Source organism: Balaenoptera physalus, assembly GCF_965194825.1.
Source record: "Balaenoptera physalus genome assembly, chromosome: 5".
Classification (NCBI taxonomy): domain Eukaryota; kingdom Metazoa; phylum Chordata; class Mammalia; order Artiodactyla; family Balaenopteridae; genus Balaenoptera; species Balaenoptera physalus.
Window position 1 is genome coordinate 46,247,481 of NC_138884.1, and position 13,918 is coordinate 46,261,398.

Below are 13,918 nucleotides of genomic sequence, written 5' to 3' on the forward strand. Positions count from 1 at the left end.
GTCCAACTGTGTGCCCACAGTGAAGTGTCACGTGTGAACCCGAAGGATGGGAGGGATGGCAGGGTCTCTGAGAACACACCCCCAGCCTATAGGCTTACCTCCTTCTGAAGCCATCCTGCAGGCTTGGGCACGGACTACTGCTGCCTGGTAGCCTCCATGAGAAAAGTCAAGACCAGGACCCAGAGAGTGACCTGCTTCAGCAGACGCTCAGGATCCAAGTGAAGGAGGGCCAGGTTTGAATCATAAAAGTAGAATGTGGCTGAAACGTTCTGCAGTGGGGGAGGGGCAGAGGGCACGTGGGTCTGGGTAGGGTGGGGGTGGGGAGACATTCCACGAGGGCTCTGGCAGGTAGGCAAGAACCGGAAGTTCCTTCCACCTCACACAGTGGCAACACAATTGGCGTGGGCCTCTTTATGCAGTTTATAGACTGTTTTCTTGATTCACGGCACCGAGGTTGGACTTGACGGTCCCTTCCTTTCACTTCTTTTTCCATCAACCTAGTTTTGTGTCCCTCAACACACTCTGCTTCCTACCTGGCTCTTGACTTACTTCAACAGAGACTAGACTTCCTGAACAAAATTCAGAACTGTTAGTCTGATAAACACTTGGGTATTTATGGCCACATGGAACTGAGTATTTGCAATTAGGATTGTCTCAGCAGATCCAGTGTCTTTGACTGCTGTATGTACATCACTCCTAAGGGAGTGGTCCTTGTGCTCCAACCAACATCCAGCAGGACCAGCCTTACTAATGTTCCTTTGTGCTGGAAAGCCCCCGTCCATGAAAAAACCATCATGCAGCCCCCATGTCCAAGACCAGAATTCACTAAATGTCTTTCTCATAGTATTCCATGGTTGTAAAAGATTTAGTTTTGTACCTTTTAAATGATTTTAGTATAATATTTTAAGCGAGCCACACCTTCTCATGGTTCAAAATTAAATTGTGCAAAATGGAATATGCAGTGGCGAGTCCTCCTCCCACCTCTTTCCCCTGTCAACCCAATCCTCTTTCCCGGAGGAAACCAGTGTTATCTCTTTCACTAAAATCTTCCCAGAGATACGTCATGCAACTAAAAGCGAAGGCAATCTGTTTTCAGTTTTTAAAATGCCTTCATTTTTTTTCTAGTTGAAAATTCATATATGTTCCAATATATCTGAGGATATTTCCAATGATTGTCTTTGTACGGGTATCGTGGCTCCTCTGTTTCTGCACTAGATTCCCAGAACAAGAATTTCTAGTCTCTTAAAATTCAAAGCACCTGAAAGAATAGGGTGGCTCGATCTAGTAAAGAAAAGTAACAAATGCCTAACTGAATTTGACTTTTGAATTTCACATAAACAATGAATTCATTTTTAGTACAACTTTGTCCCATGCAACATTTTGGACATAGTTTTACTGCAAATTATTTCCCTGTTCATCTGAAATTTACATTTAACTCGAAATCTGTATTTTATCTGGCAACACTACCAAAAATTCAGAACATACTAAGCTATTCTCAGTTACTCATCCTTATGACAAAGAGAACTTGGAGTGACGAGACTCAAGTGTGCACCTTGGCTCCAACAGAAAACACAACTGTAAACATCCACAAAATCTGCAGGCTCTTTGGATGAAATGGATTTGGAAGAGTCATCATATAGCACTGAACATCTTGGCTTAGTAGCGGTAAGGACAGAAGTAAGGAACAAGAAGGCAGAAAATCTTCTTCTCTTTCCTTATGTTAAAGGGACTAAACACCCTAGAGCCCTGGTTTTTCTAGGTGTTAAAAGTCCACTACCCATGAGATGGATGTGCACCTTGACACAGTGCCAAGAGTTTATCCACCAGTGTCCAATCCCCAGACAAGCCCACTTCCATCGAAATCCTAGCCTGCAAGCCCTGCTTACAAGTTTGTTCATTTCCTGTCTGCATTACATACACTTGCTCTTTACAATCTAGGCTCATCATTGCATATGGCCCCATCTGCATGGGAATCATGGTAGCATTCCTTTTACAAAACTTGTTTGATTATGATTTTCATATTGAGAATCCATGTCAGTCAGTTTACCACTATCAAAATGATATGAAAGAGTATTCGTGTTTTGTGTTGTGAGAAGAGAGGACTGTTAGGAAACTTGTCAAGGGAGATGAAGGCTGAAAACCTCAGAGGATGGCAACCAAATCACTTGGGAGACGAGATTCTCTCACTGCTGTAGCTGCAGTAGAACTCCAACTGATTGTGGGGTGTTGGGGAAGGAAACAGAGGTTTAGAAGGACTGTTCCACAGTGTGAAAAAGACTCCTGTTGGTGCTTAAGAAGTTCCTTGCCCCTTGTCAGGAAAAACTGACTCCGAAGAAGATGAGAAGATAAGGTGAGAATATTTCAAGCAACATCATGGTGAACTTTACATCTAAAGAAACTCCTGTCGGGGGCTGAAAAAAATAAACAGTTTGGGAATATCGCTCAGTACTGGAGCTTTTACAATGAAGGAAAACGCATATGATTTTCACCCAATAACTTCATACTAGAGGGATGGTGAGGCAAAATATTGTACCCAGGCACTCGAGAAAGGCAGGCTTCCTTGTTGCTTCCTCCCTTTGTTCAGTCATTCAACCAATTATTTACAAGAATCTCACTCATAATTCTGATACAGGATTTGAAGGACTCTTCTCAAGGCCACTGATACAAAAATTGCACTGTGCAAAAATTAGCCAGTCCCAATTCTGCAATCACTTTTGTAATACTTCAAAATCCCACACCCCAGAGACAGAGATCATCAAATTAGCCCAAATGTAATTTGGGAAGAGCAGTCACAGAAGGGAGTATCTAAAAGTCCTTTGGATCATGATCTCTGACTATTCCTGCACAGAGGCTGCCGGCAGGCATTGACTACTGAGAAAAAACAACTCTGGACATGCATCACAAGCCTCAGAAGACAGTTCATCTTCCACTCAATCACGAAACATTAACGAAACGAAGAGATACCATGTTTGTGTCTTGTGGAGTTTTGAAGTCTGTGCACTTGGAGGCGCTTAGTGCTGTTAGATGTGAGGGGTCTTCAGAGGCATCCTGTTGAGTGAGAAATGCTCTAATCTTGCAATTGACCAGAAAGAGGATCTGATGATTGAAGTTTCTTTGGGAAGTATTACAAAGTTAGGGCAGTAAGTTGATCCCGCTACTATTTTTGTTGTTGTTGTTGTTTTTTAATGCCAACTGAAAGTCTGCAAGATATTACAAAAAAGGAGGGAGGGAAAGTAAAATTGTTCCCATACTACCTGCTGTGTTGAAATTGGCCCAGATTGTCCACTCTCTCTCAAAGTTATTAAAAAAAAAAAAAAAAGTACAAAGGAAACACCTGTGAATCAACATTTATTGAAAAACCTCCATGTATTAAATACACTGAGAAAAAATATTCTAGTAGAGTAAATGCGTTTGGAAAAACTCTAGGAACGGAGTCAGGAGACAGTATCTTAAGAGTGTTTCCCAGGTCTGAATTCTTTGCTAGAATTGTTTAACGGAAACTTCAGGCTTGCTAGGAAAAAGGACCTACTGTTTTTTGAAAGGCATAAACAAGAACCAAGGAACTGCAGTCCAAAGGGCATGAAAGCACTTGCCCCAATTGGAGGCTACTGTGCTTAGAGCAGAGCTCTCCAGAACTCTTTGTAGCTAAGTGCATGGGTTTCACGTGTGCAATAGAAAACTCACGAGTGCACATCTCACAAGAGCTGGTTTTAAGAAGAGACCATCACGAGAGTTCCCGGCGAGGAGCGTCGCCAGAGACGCTCCGCAGCGTGCCCGACACTCCACCTCGCTCCTCTCTGGCAGAGAGCTGCAGGACCAGATGCCCGCGTGCCCCGCGCCTGCACGCCTGCGCACGCTCACTAGGGCGGGGCTCTCGGGCACGCGGACCGCCGTCCTCCAACTGCTCCTGGCGTCTGTTGGGGCAGTCGGCTCCGGAAGACAGGAGCGCATGCGCGAGCGCGGAGGGTGGGGCCCCAAGGGCCGTCCGGCGGGGGAGGGGCCTGTCATGGCGGCCTCGAGAGTCAATTCCAGGAACCCTGAAGTAAGGGGTACGGGGACTTTTGACCCCTCAGGTGTCACCGCTCTGCGCTGTTGTTCACCCTGTTGGTTATTTGTGCCCTTGTCCGTGTAAGGAGACTCCCCACAATGTGGATTCACGCCCCCATAGAGCTCGATTCCCTTGAGGGGTTTACCCCAGGGTTATTGGCCCCACTGGAGAGCCGGCTGCATGAAGTGTTCAGTGAATGCGAGGCCTACAGTGGGGGGGAAATAGTGTGTGTGAGCTATTAAACAGGTGCCGTTCTAGGCTGCGCGTTCTGAAGAGTACAAAAGCTAGAGGGACGTTCCTGCGAGTTGAAAACCCTCATCTGGTTCCAAAGGTGTAGCTCAGGTGATTGGAAAATGAGTGAAGAGCGAAGGAACACACTCATGGTTTCACTAGTGTCTTCCTTCTTATCATAAAAACATCAATCACCACTTATGTCCAAACTGCATTCTTTTGTCAGTGATGGGAGCAACTTTGCTGAATGTGGTAATAAACATGTATTTGTAGTCTGATGTCACATCATGATTGATTTGCAAGCATAGATGGGGTCTGTACATATTTAATTGGTTGGTGGGAATCTGATATGTAGTCAAATGTGTGGGTTGGTTTTGTCTGTGGATGTTTGTGTCTGAAGGGAGGTCGTGCCTGTGTTTTTGTGAGAGCGTGTAAGAGTGAGTGTTGTACTTGGAGGGTGTTGAGATGTGACGCAGGCATACTCAAGGAGTTGGTGGATAGGTGTTTGTAATTTGGTGTTTGGGGAATATGTTTACATGTGTTTTTTTCACCCATGAATTTGGGGATTTATGTGTGTCTAATGGTGGATTTGGAAGGATTATCTGCATATGCATAAGGGCAATGTCAGGAAAAGTAGTGGTGTATATTACTTTGGGTGTCCAGTCTGTTTATTTTGTATATTTGGGGAATGTAGGATGATCATTTGTGTATTCAGGGCATGTTGTATGGTTATGGGGTGTTTGTGTGTGTGCATTTTCAGGAGCTGTCTATGTATATTTGGATGTGTAAAGGGCAAGTCTGTGGCTATTTTATGGGACTGGTGGATGTTGTATATGTAGGTATGTTGTGTTTGTATGATTCTGTATTCTGCAAGATGGCAGAGTTAGTTCTGTGTAAGAGGTTGGGAATGTGGGGTTATATATATGCCAGTAGTGTGGTACTGTATGTGTATTTGGAACAAAGGGCATATAGGATGATATTATTGCATATTTGTAGTGTTCTGGGTAATTGTGGTTGCATTTGGGACTTGTGGAGAGTTATGTGTTAAATGAGTTTGTGTGTGTATTCAAGGGGCATGGCCACTTGGAGGAATATTTGCTGAGGCTGTGCATTTGTAATTTTCAGTAGGAGCCTCTGAAGCTTATGTATTTTGGGAAGTGAGTATATGTGTATCTGATAAAGAGGTGGGGTTCTATGTTTCTACAGGGAAGTTGGACAATTGCATTTCTATGTATTAGAAATATGTGATACGGGTATTTGTGAGTACTTGCATATGTGTGAGCTGGCTCCTAATAGCTAGGGATAATTTGATATATGGAAGTTGTTTCATAAATGGTTTGCTGGAGACACTTCCATGTTTCTTACTTGTGTATTCTAATCTGTGTGTGTGTCCATCATCAGGTTCATTCATTATCAAAGTTTGTTCATAAGGTATGGAATTGTTAGGAGTATTCAAAGTGTATTTCTTTGGAGAATGCTAGGGTGTTTATACATGTGTTTGGTAGGAGTAAGAGGTGGTCTGTCTATATATTCGGGGTGAGGGTAGAAATATATATATATATAAACACACCCACACATATACAGTTTATATGTTGGGGTAGTGGTGGGGAGCTTGTATTCTGGAGAGGTAGCATAATGTATAGTGTTTGGGAGGGGATCTGTATGTTCAGGGCTTGGGAATATTTGCATGTGTGTGTCCATAGGTGTGTGAGAATTGTGTATGTATAATAGTAAGACTGCAGAGGTTTTGAGTGTGTCTGAGCATTTGGGGTGTATACTCATGAGTAGTTTGTGGGTGTGTGTATTTGTGATTTGTGAGTATAGCAGGAGGCTTAGAGTCCTCTATGTGTCTATTTCAAAATGTAATGCCTGAAGAATTGAGTGGTGTTGCTTGTATGTGTTCTCAGTATTAGTGAGGTGGACTTATATGTACCGTTGACCCTTGAACTACACACGTTTGAACCACACGGGTCCACTTATAGTGGATTTTTTTTCCAGTAAATACTACAGGACTACTACACGATCCATGGATGCAGAACCACTGCATGGAGGGTTGGCGCCCTAACCCCCAAGTTGTTCAAGGGTCAGCTGTATTTGATAAGTATAGGTTATTTGTGGCTGTGTGTGTTTTTGAGTTCCTGGGGCTTCTGGGGTATGTATTCTGGGGGATGTGAGAGTTTAGTTTGTGTGTTTGGAAACCAGTAGACGGTGTAGGTTATGTGTGTGTGCAGGAATCCTGGAGTATATGTATTTTAGGGCTGTGGGACTGCATATGGGTCTTTTTTGGGTTGCACGTGAGACAGTTGTGTAGTTGGTGAGCCTGTGTGTTTAGGTACTCAGTGTGTACATCTGGATGGCATATTGGTTGCACGTGTTTGTTTTCAGGCCCATGTTGTGCGTGTATATATAGTTGTGAGAGTGGAATGTGAATATTCAGGGTGAGCAAGGTTTCGTCTGTAAAAATTTAGATAGTAAGAGGTGGTCTGTTTGTGTATTTATTCAGGGTGAGGGTAGAAATGTATGTGTGTGTTCAGGATATATATATATATGTATGTATATGTACAAACACATATGTATATGTGGTATCCTTTTGGTTCTATATCTGTGGTGGGAGTTGAGGGGTCTATTGGGGTGTAAGTGGATTGTGTGCACAAATTCATAGGAAAAGGTATGGGATGTGCTGGAACTGGTTCATACTATCTTGGGATAGTCAATGGTGCATACCTCTTCCCAGCTCTGTGTTCAGTGATGTCAGGTGGGTAGCTTGAAATTGGTCATGCTGGGAATATTTATACCATGTAGATAGCATAAGTGAAGTCTTTCCCACCTTTCTCGGAGAGTTTTTTAGCGCTTCCCAGCAGACCACTGATGTGCGTGTTTGGATGTATGTATGTATGAAGCAAGAATATTTGGGCATCGGTGGATACGTATGGGACACCCATGTGAATTGTGAGTGGGGCACCTGGGGCTATGGGCCCCTGTATATGTGCATTGACCCTGGTAATTGTGAATCATTGCATTGCTCCTATCAGGTTGGTCTGTTCTTTAGGGCCAAAGAATCCCCATAAATGTTGTAGATTCCCAGTAGAAATCATGCAGATGGATACAGGGGTGTCTGTACCTTAGGCAGGTGGACACTCCTTCAGCATTTGTGTGGTCCTAGCATCTGGGTCCCTAGAAGGGGGGGCCTGGTGGACAGATGGCCATGCAGAGCAGAACCTTCACAGGTGTGTTGTTGGCGTGACAGGCAGCAGTCAGAAAGTCACGGGGCTTCCTGGATAGGAGGTCAGATGACCAAGGGCTCTCCCAGGAAAATACCCTGAGAATCAGTTGGACAGCTACAGGCGTTACTGGCTCTTCTGCGGCACAGCTGACGTGCAAGGACACCCTCCACATGGGGTCCAGAGCCACGTGTCCCTGAGCCCAACTGCCCCAGGGTGGTGGGAACTGTTGCGTATCAGGCTGGTCAACTGTATCACTAGGTCTCAACCAACCTGTCTCCATGGAAATCTAAGTCCTCAGGGGTAGGCAGGACCTCTAGGGATCAGTGAGCTGACTAGGACAGGGGTGGGGAGGCTTTGTCCCTGAGGGAGAGTTGGGGACTGAGACCTGGAGAGCCTGGGGAGTCCCACTCTGAGGAGATATGGCTGATATGGCTCTGATGTTCCCAAACCCTTTAGCCATGTTCTCTGTTCTTTTCTGAAGGCTCATGATGCTTCTAGCAGTGGGAAGCTTATCTCAGTTTCATGTTTCTCTGATAGGATGAACTGATCCTTTTATTCACTATTTCACATCGAGCTGCAGACCCATCAGATGGAACCATGTGATCATTGTGGCCACCAGCTGACCCCACAGCCACCTTGTGCCTCCCTTGGACCCACACAGGAATTTCTGAGCCTTCTTTATGGTGAGTCTTGTGGCCTTTTCTCCCTCATTGGGAATCCTCCTGCCAATAAAACATGCTGTGAATGTTAACAAAAGGAAACCTCAACTAGAATTGGAGTCTGGAAGGCCCGTAGAGGGAGCTCTCATGCCGTGTCACTCATCATCCATGACCCCAACAGGAAGAGGTCATTCACTGACCCCAAACAGGAAGTGCAACCACTTTACTACCCCAGCTGGAGGAGGGAAGACTTCCTTCCTGGCCAGCAACAAGAAATAGAAAATAGAAATAGCTAATAGAGAATTCCGCAGTTTAGCCAATGAGAAGCCATTGTCACCTGAAGTTTCACTTTCCTCCAGTGAACTTTCATTTTTTCCCTTGATGATGACTTTCTTTCCTTGTCCCACCCTCTTTACTTTGAAAGCCTTCTGGGACTTCCCTGGTGGTCCAGGGGCTAAGACTCTGCTCTTCCAATGCACGGGGCATGGGTTCGATCCCTGGTCGGGGAACTAAGATTTCCACATGCCATGTGGCGTGGCCAAAAAACAAAAAGCCTTCCATGTTGTGTAACCCGTTGGAGTATCTCCCTTTCTGTCAGATGAGATGCTGCCTAATTCATGAATCGTTTAATAAAGCCAATTTATTCAAAATTCAAAGTAAATCATCACATTTACTCAGTTAAATTTTGTTTTTTAATACATTGGTGGCATTCAGAGGTGGCCGCTAACAGTTTCATATGTATCCCTCCAGAAATGTTCTGTATCAAAATATGTATGTGCACTTTTCTAAAATCCACTCTTATGATTCCTCCTGCTAACAGGATGATTTTATGATTAAATGCTTATCTTTTTAAAAAGAAAAAGATAAATATATTGGTGGCAGTGATGGGATCTGAAGCAAATTTCTGATAACGTTTGGGACAAGGAGAAACAGGTGTAGTGCCCACAACTCCTTTGAGTTCACTGTCTTTCTTGCCATTCCTGAAGGTTGTTGGTAAGCTCCTCTTGGTTTGAGCTCCATTCTCTTTGATTGAGTTTGTGCTCGCAATCTAATTGGCTTTCCTTTACAGGGCAGGTCAGTTTGTCTGGTAGAGGATTCTCCCTGAGGCCAAACCCCTAGCCTTTCAGATGGAAATTCCCAGGACACAGTAACATCTCTTGGTTATTGCCAGTATATTTTTGAGTGGGAAACCCTAGCCCCTAATTTTGTTCCCTGGATTCCACATTGGGCACTGCTGGCAGTGTAGTCTGCACTTCCCCATCTCTTTGGAATCAGCCCTCAGTTTCCATGCTTGGAACTGTTGGTGGCAGCTATAGTTCTCCAGTTTGTTTGGCATCAGTTTGCAGTCCCCATTCCTTGGGATTTGCTGGTTGGATCTTTTTCCTCAGTCCGGGGATCCCTGGGAATTGGTGGTGGTGCATACCAGGCCTTCTTTTGGCCAGGACATAGTGACATCTCTTTGTTACTGCTGATATATTAAGGCGCAGTTCTTTTGTGTGTTCTTTTGGGTTGACAAAGGCTAGCTAAGGAAATGAGATCCTTTATCACCAAAGAGTTGAGAATGCCAGCTTCTGGCACACCTGCTTATTTTATATTTGAGAACTATGGTCCTGGAGGCTGTAGATATTTAGAAAGATGGCAAAATTATACTAATATTGATCTAGAATTACAATGGTCATTGTGGGGAATGTTCCAGTTAGACAAGATTGTTCATTTGAGGAAAACACTGGAGAGCAAGGGTTCCCAAATTGGACAGGGAGAATGAGATGCCTGCTTTAGTTGCTATGTAAAAGTTTAAAGAAGGTTTCAAGATTCCAACATAGCTTCGTTTAGAGACTTAGAACAAAAAGCTAATGAAATATTGAAGAGACAAAAGGTACCTGAAACAAAAGACCATAGGACGGATGTGACTGCAGATTGAACTCCTACTGTCCCCCCCTTTCCTTTTTCACCTGAGTACTCTTGTTTTACTCATTTTCTGTCTGAAATACTTTTCTATTCCCAAGAGAATATTTAACAATTGCCATTTAAAGTCAAACTAGCTGAGGTTGCAGGTGAGCCCCCTCAGGTGTCCTTTACCCCTTGGTCAAAGACTGAACTGAGAGCTATAGTCAAAGAATTCTCTAAACCTAGGGAGGAACCCCCAACATTTTTTTGAAGAATTTAGAGTCACTGTCACGGCCTATGTCCCCAAACTGCTAGATCTTTATCCGCTTGTACACATGTTGGTAGGACTGGGGGAAGCCCCAGAATGGACGCGGGAAGCAAAATGACATAATCCCTAGGATGATATTCAAGATCCTCGACCTAAAAAGGCTTGCAGAATAACAAGTAACCTTTTATAAGCTATTCCTAAAATCTTCCCTGCTCACACTTGGTCTATTATTAATTGGCCTAATAATGATTGGCCTATTATTCACGCATACAAACAAAAGAGGGGTGAATCTGTGGAAGACTTTAGAGCCAGTTTGTAGGCTCTCTTTTTACAGCATTTGGGGTTGCAAGCAATAAAAAGGCCACTCAGCCTACTTTAACTGCCCTCTTTGTAAATGGATTATCTTCTGAGATTAGTGGACTGATTAAAGGGCAGAAAATAGGCTGGGAAGCTGTAGGCCTGACTGAACTCCTGACTGTAGCTGAGCATTTTGAAAGGACCTTGGAGCAAGATCACAAACAGAAATCCACCAAGCTCATAGCCTTACAGTTACAACAGCTCTAAGGCAAGAGACACAAAATAACACCTAGGCCTCCCCCCATTACAACCTCCTAGGGGTCCATGATCAATTCGATGACCCAAAGTTGATGTTTCATTTGTAATCAGTGAGGACACTAGAAAAAAAGGTGTCCTCAAAGGTCCTATGCAAACTCTTCACAAATGCTCTCATATCTGTCTCAAAGGGAGGGCCCCCCACCATGACCCTCTCCCCTAGTTGGCAGAACTCCAGAGGTTCTCTGGTAAAGGATTGCGAGCAATTACCTTAAACAGCCCAGAGGAAAATAGAATGAAAATTAATGAAAAACTGCCAAATTTTAGTTGATACTGGAGCTATGCTTTCTACTTTAAACCCCACTCTCATATTCTACTTTGAAATCTACATTAAACCCTAACCCTAACTGTAAACGTAATTACCTAACCCTTTAACACCCTAGCCCTAGCCCTAGCCCTAGCCCTAACCAGATCTGTGCTTTCTACTCTAAATCCCACCCTCAAAGAACAACAGGTCCCTCTGAGTCAAGAGGATGCTTCCATGGTGGGAGTACCTAATAAAGTTCAGAGAGAATTTTTATCTCAACCAAGATTCCTTTTTGCTATGCAATATAGCCCCAGTTAACCTATTTGGTAGAGATCTCTTTTGTAACTTAAAAGGGCCAGTACATTTTGCCTCCAGTGGAGATCTCACCTTAAAGTTTCCTGATCAACTTGAACCTGATTATTTATGTTCCTTACAATCTGTCCTGGACATAAAAGAGGAAGTTCAGCACAAGTTCTCTAATTTGATGGAGATGCCTGCAAATTTGGGGGCTACTTCTGACAGTGTTAACATCAGAAGAATAAAAAAAATGCAAACCTATAAAGATTCAGATAGATGTAGCTAAACCTCTCCCTAGGTTTCCTCAACAACTATTAAAGCCTGCGGTCATACAAGGTCTCACACCTATTGTAGAAGACTTAATTTCCCGGGAGGTAGTCATTCCTGTACTCGTCCCTGCAGCATGCCAATCTTGCCTGGTTGGAAACCTGGCAGGATGGCGATTTGTCCAGGACTTGGGAGCTGTTAATAAAAATAGTTATTCCCTGTTTTCCTGTTGTTCCAAACCTAGCCACCCTTCTGTCACAAGTTTCAACTGACTTGGAATGGTGTACTGTTGGAGACCTTTGTTCACCTTTCTTCAGCATCCCGGAGACCCAACAGCCAATATCTATATGCCTTTACTTGGAACAATCAACAATATACCTGCACTTTTATGCCTCAAGGGTTCACTGGGACCCCTTCTTTTTTCTCCCAAGTACCTCACCAAGATTTAAGTACCCTCTAGTTCCCTGAGAAATCCACCTTTTTACCATATGGAGATAACCTCCTGCTGTACTCAGCTACTGTAAAGATTCCATAAGGCATGCATAAAAGATTCCATTTATTTGCTGCAACAGTTAGCTGAGAAAGAACACAAAGGAAAAATTACAATTATCCCTAGAAACTGTTCATTACCTAGGACATAATCTAAGCACTGAAGGAATTCAGCTATCTGCAGAGAGAATTCGGCTGATACAGGAACTTCCTAGACTCACAACTAAGTGCTAGCATTGTGGATTTCTAGGTTTAGCTGGTTATTGCAAGCTCTGGGTTCCAAATTTTGCTCTGTTACCTCTTCCACTCTATGAACTTATTAAAGATTTAGTCCCTGAATCCTTTGCTTGGGAAGATAAACATAAGCAGGCTTTTACAAGGCTAAAACAAGCACTGCAAGAGCTGCCTGCCTTAGGGTTACCCAAATGATCAGGTTCAGGTTGATCCGGAAACTTTAAGGTGAGATCTCCACTGGAGGCAAAATATATTAGCCCTTTTAAGTTAGCAAAGAGATCTCTACCTAATAGATTAACGTTAGGTTATTCAAAACCTTTTACTTGATTTGTGCATGAATGGCATAATCAGGCCCCGCGGAACTATGTGAGCATGGTAGTAAACATAGGCCTTTTGCCTATTATAGCATGCAACTTGAGTCAGTTGCTTATGCCTATCTCAGTTGTCTTAAGGTTATAGCCACAACTGCAAATTTAGTGGAAGCCTTGGCAGATTTGACTCTAGAAAATGAAGTTTATTTGCAAACTCCACACATTGTCCACAGTCTTCTTAACTCTGAATTGGCAACGTTTCACTGCAAGTGTCACTAGATTCACTTCCTGTGAAATCCTGCTTTCACCACCTAATCTTTATCTTAAACTTTACAACGTTCTCCATCCTGCTGCACTACTACCTCTGTCTCACAAAGGTGAGGACCATGACTGCAAGGTAACAGTGTCCCATGGGAATTCCCTGGTAGGCCATTGATTAGGACTCCGAGCTTCCACTGCAGGGAGCGCGGGTTCGATCTCTGGTCGAGGAACTAAGATCCCACAAGCCACGTGGCGCAGCCCAAAACAAAAACAAACACAAAACACAAAAACAAAACAAACAAACAAAACAATGTCCCATTTTGTGACACCGTGTCCTGCGTAAAGATGTTACCAAGTCCAAGCTTGCTGTGCTTGCCGCACGACAGGCCAATAAATGGGAGATGAGGTGTTGAGGCAAGGAATATGACTTTATTCGGATGGTGACAGGGAATACCTGGAAGGGAGTTTTCCTCTTCCCTGACTCATATGCTGCCACTTCCCGTTTAGGGTGTCCCAGTCAGCCTCGGTGGGGTCAAGGGATGATTTGCAACAGCAGCAAGAATTGCAGCAACATAGGAGGCACTTACCTCAGCGGCATTTGCCCGCTCGGGGTGCCATGATGCCCCTGGTAGAGCTGCCTCTGTCACGGGTTAGGGCTGTGTGGGGAACTCATGGATGTATGTTTGGGGTATAGGACGGTTTGGGGTAATAGTAAAGCTGTGTAGAGACTGTGTATGTGTGATCTGGGGAGAGATGAGGGGCCTGAGTGCCTTTATGAGTGTACGGTTGGTGTAGCATGGTGCGGCTGGGTGGTGGGGCTGGTTCTGGGTGTTTTGAGGCTCTGTGTGCAGGCATTTGAGAAGAGGTAAGGGTATGCATTTTA

The 13,918-nt window shown here is 44.0% G+C and overlaps 1 protein-coding gene and 1 long non-coding RNA gene across 2 annotated transcripts in view; one reads left to right on the forward strand and one right to left on the reverse strand.

Moving 5' to 3' along the window:
* LOC309661708 (uncharacterized protein) overlaps nucleotides 1-13,918 on the reverse strand; it is a 178,958-nt gene that overhangs the window by 30,876 nt on the left and 134,164 nt on the right. The gene's annotated exons all lie outside the window — the stretch shown is intronic.
* Nucleotides 8,071-13,918, forward strand: part of LOC309661736 — a 130,466-nt gene continuing 124,618 nt past the window's right edge. Inside the window, exon 1 of the long non-coding RNA XR_014264231.1 lies at nucleotides 8,071-8,186. This is a non-coding gene — a long non-coding RNA (uncharacterized lncRNA). The remainder of the gene's footprint in view (nucleotides 8,187-13,918) is intronic.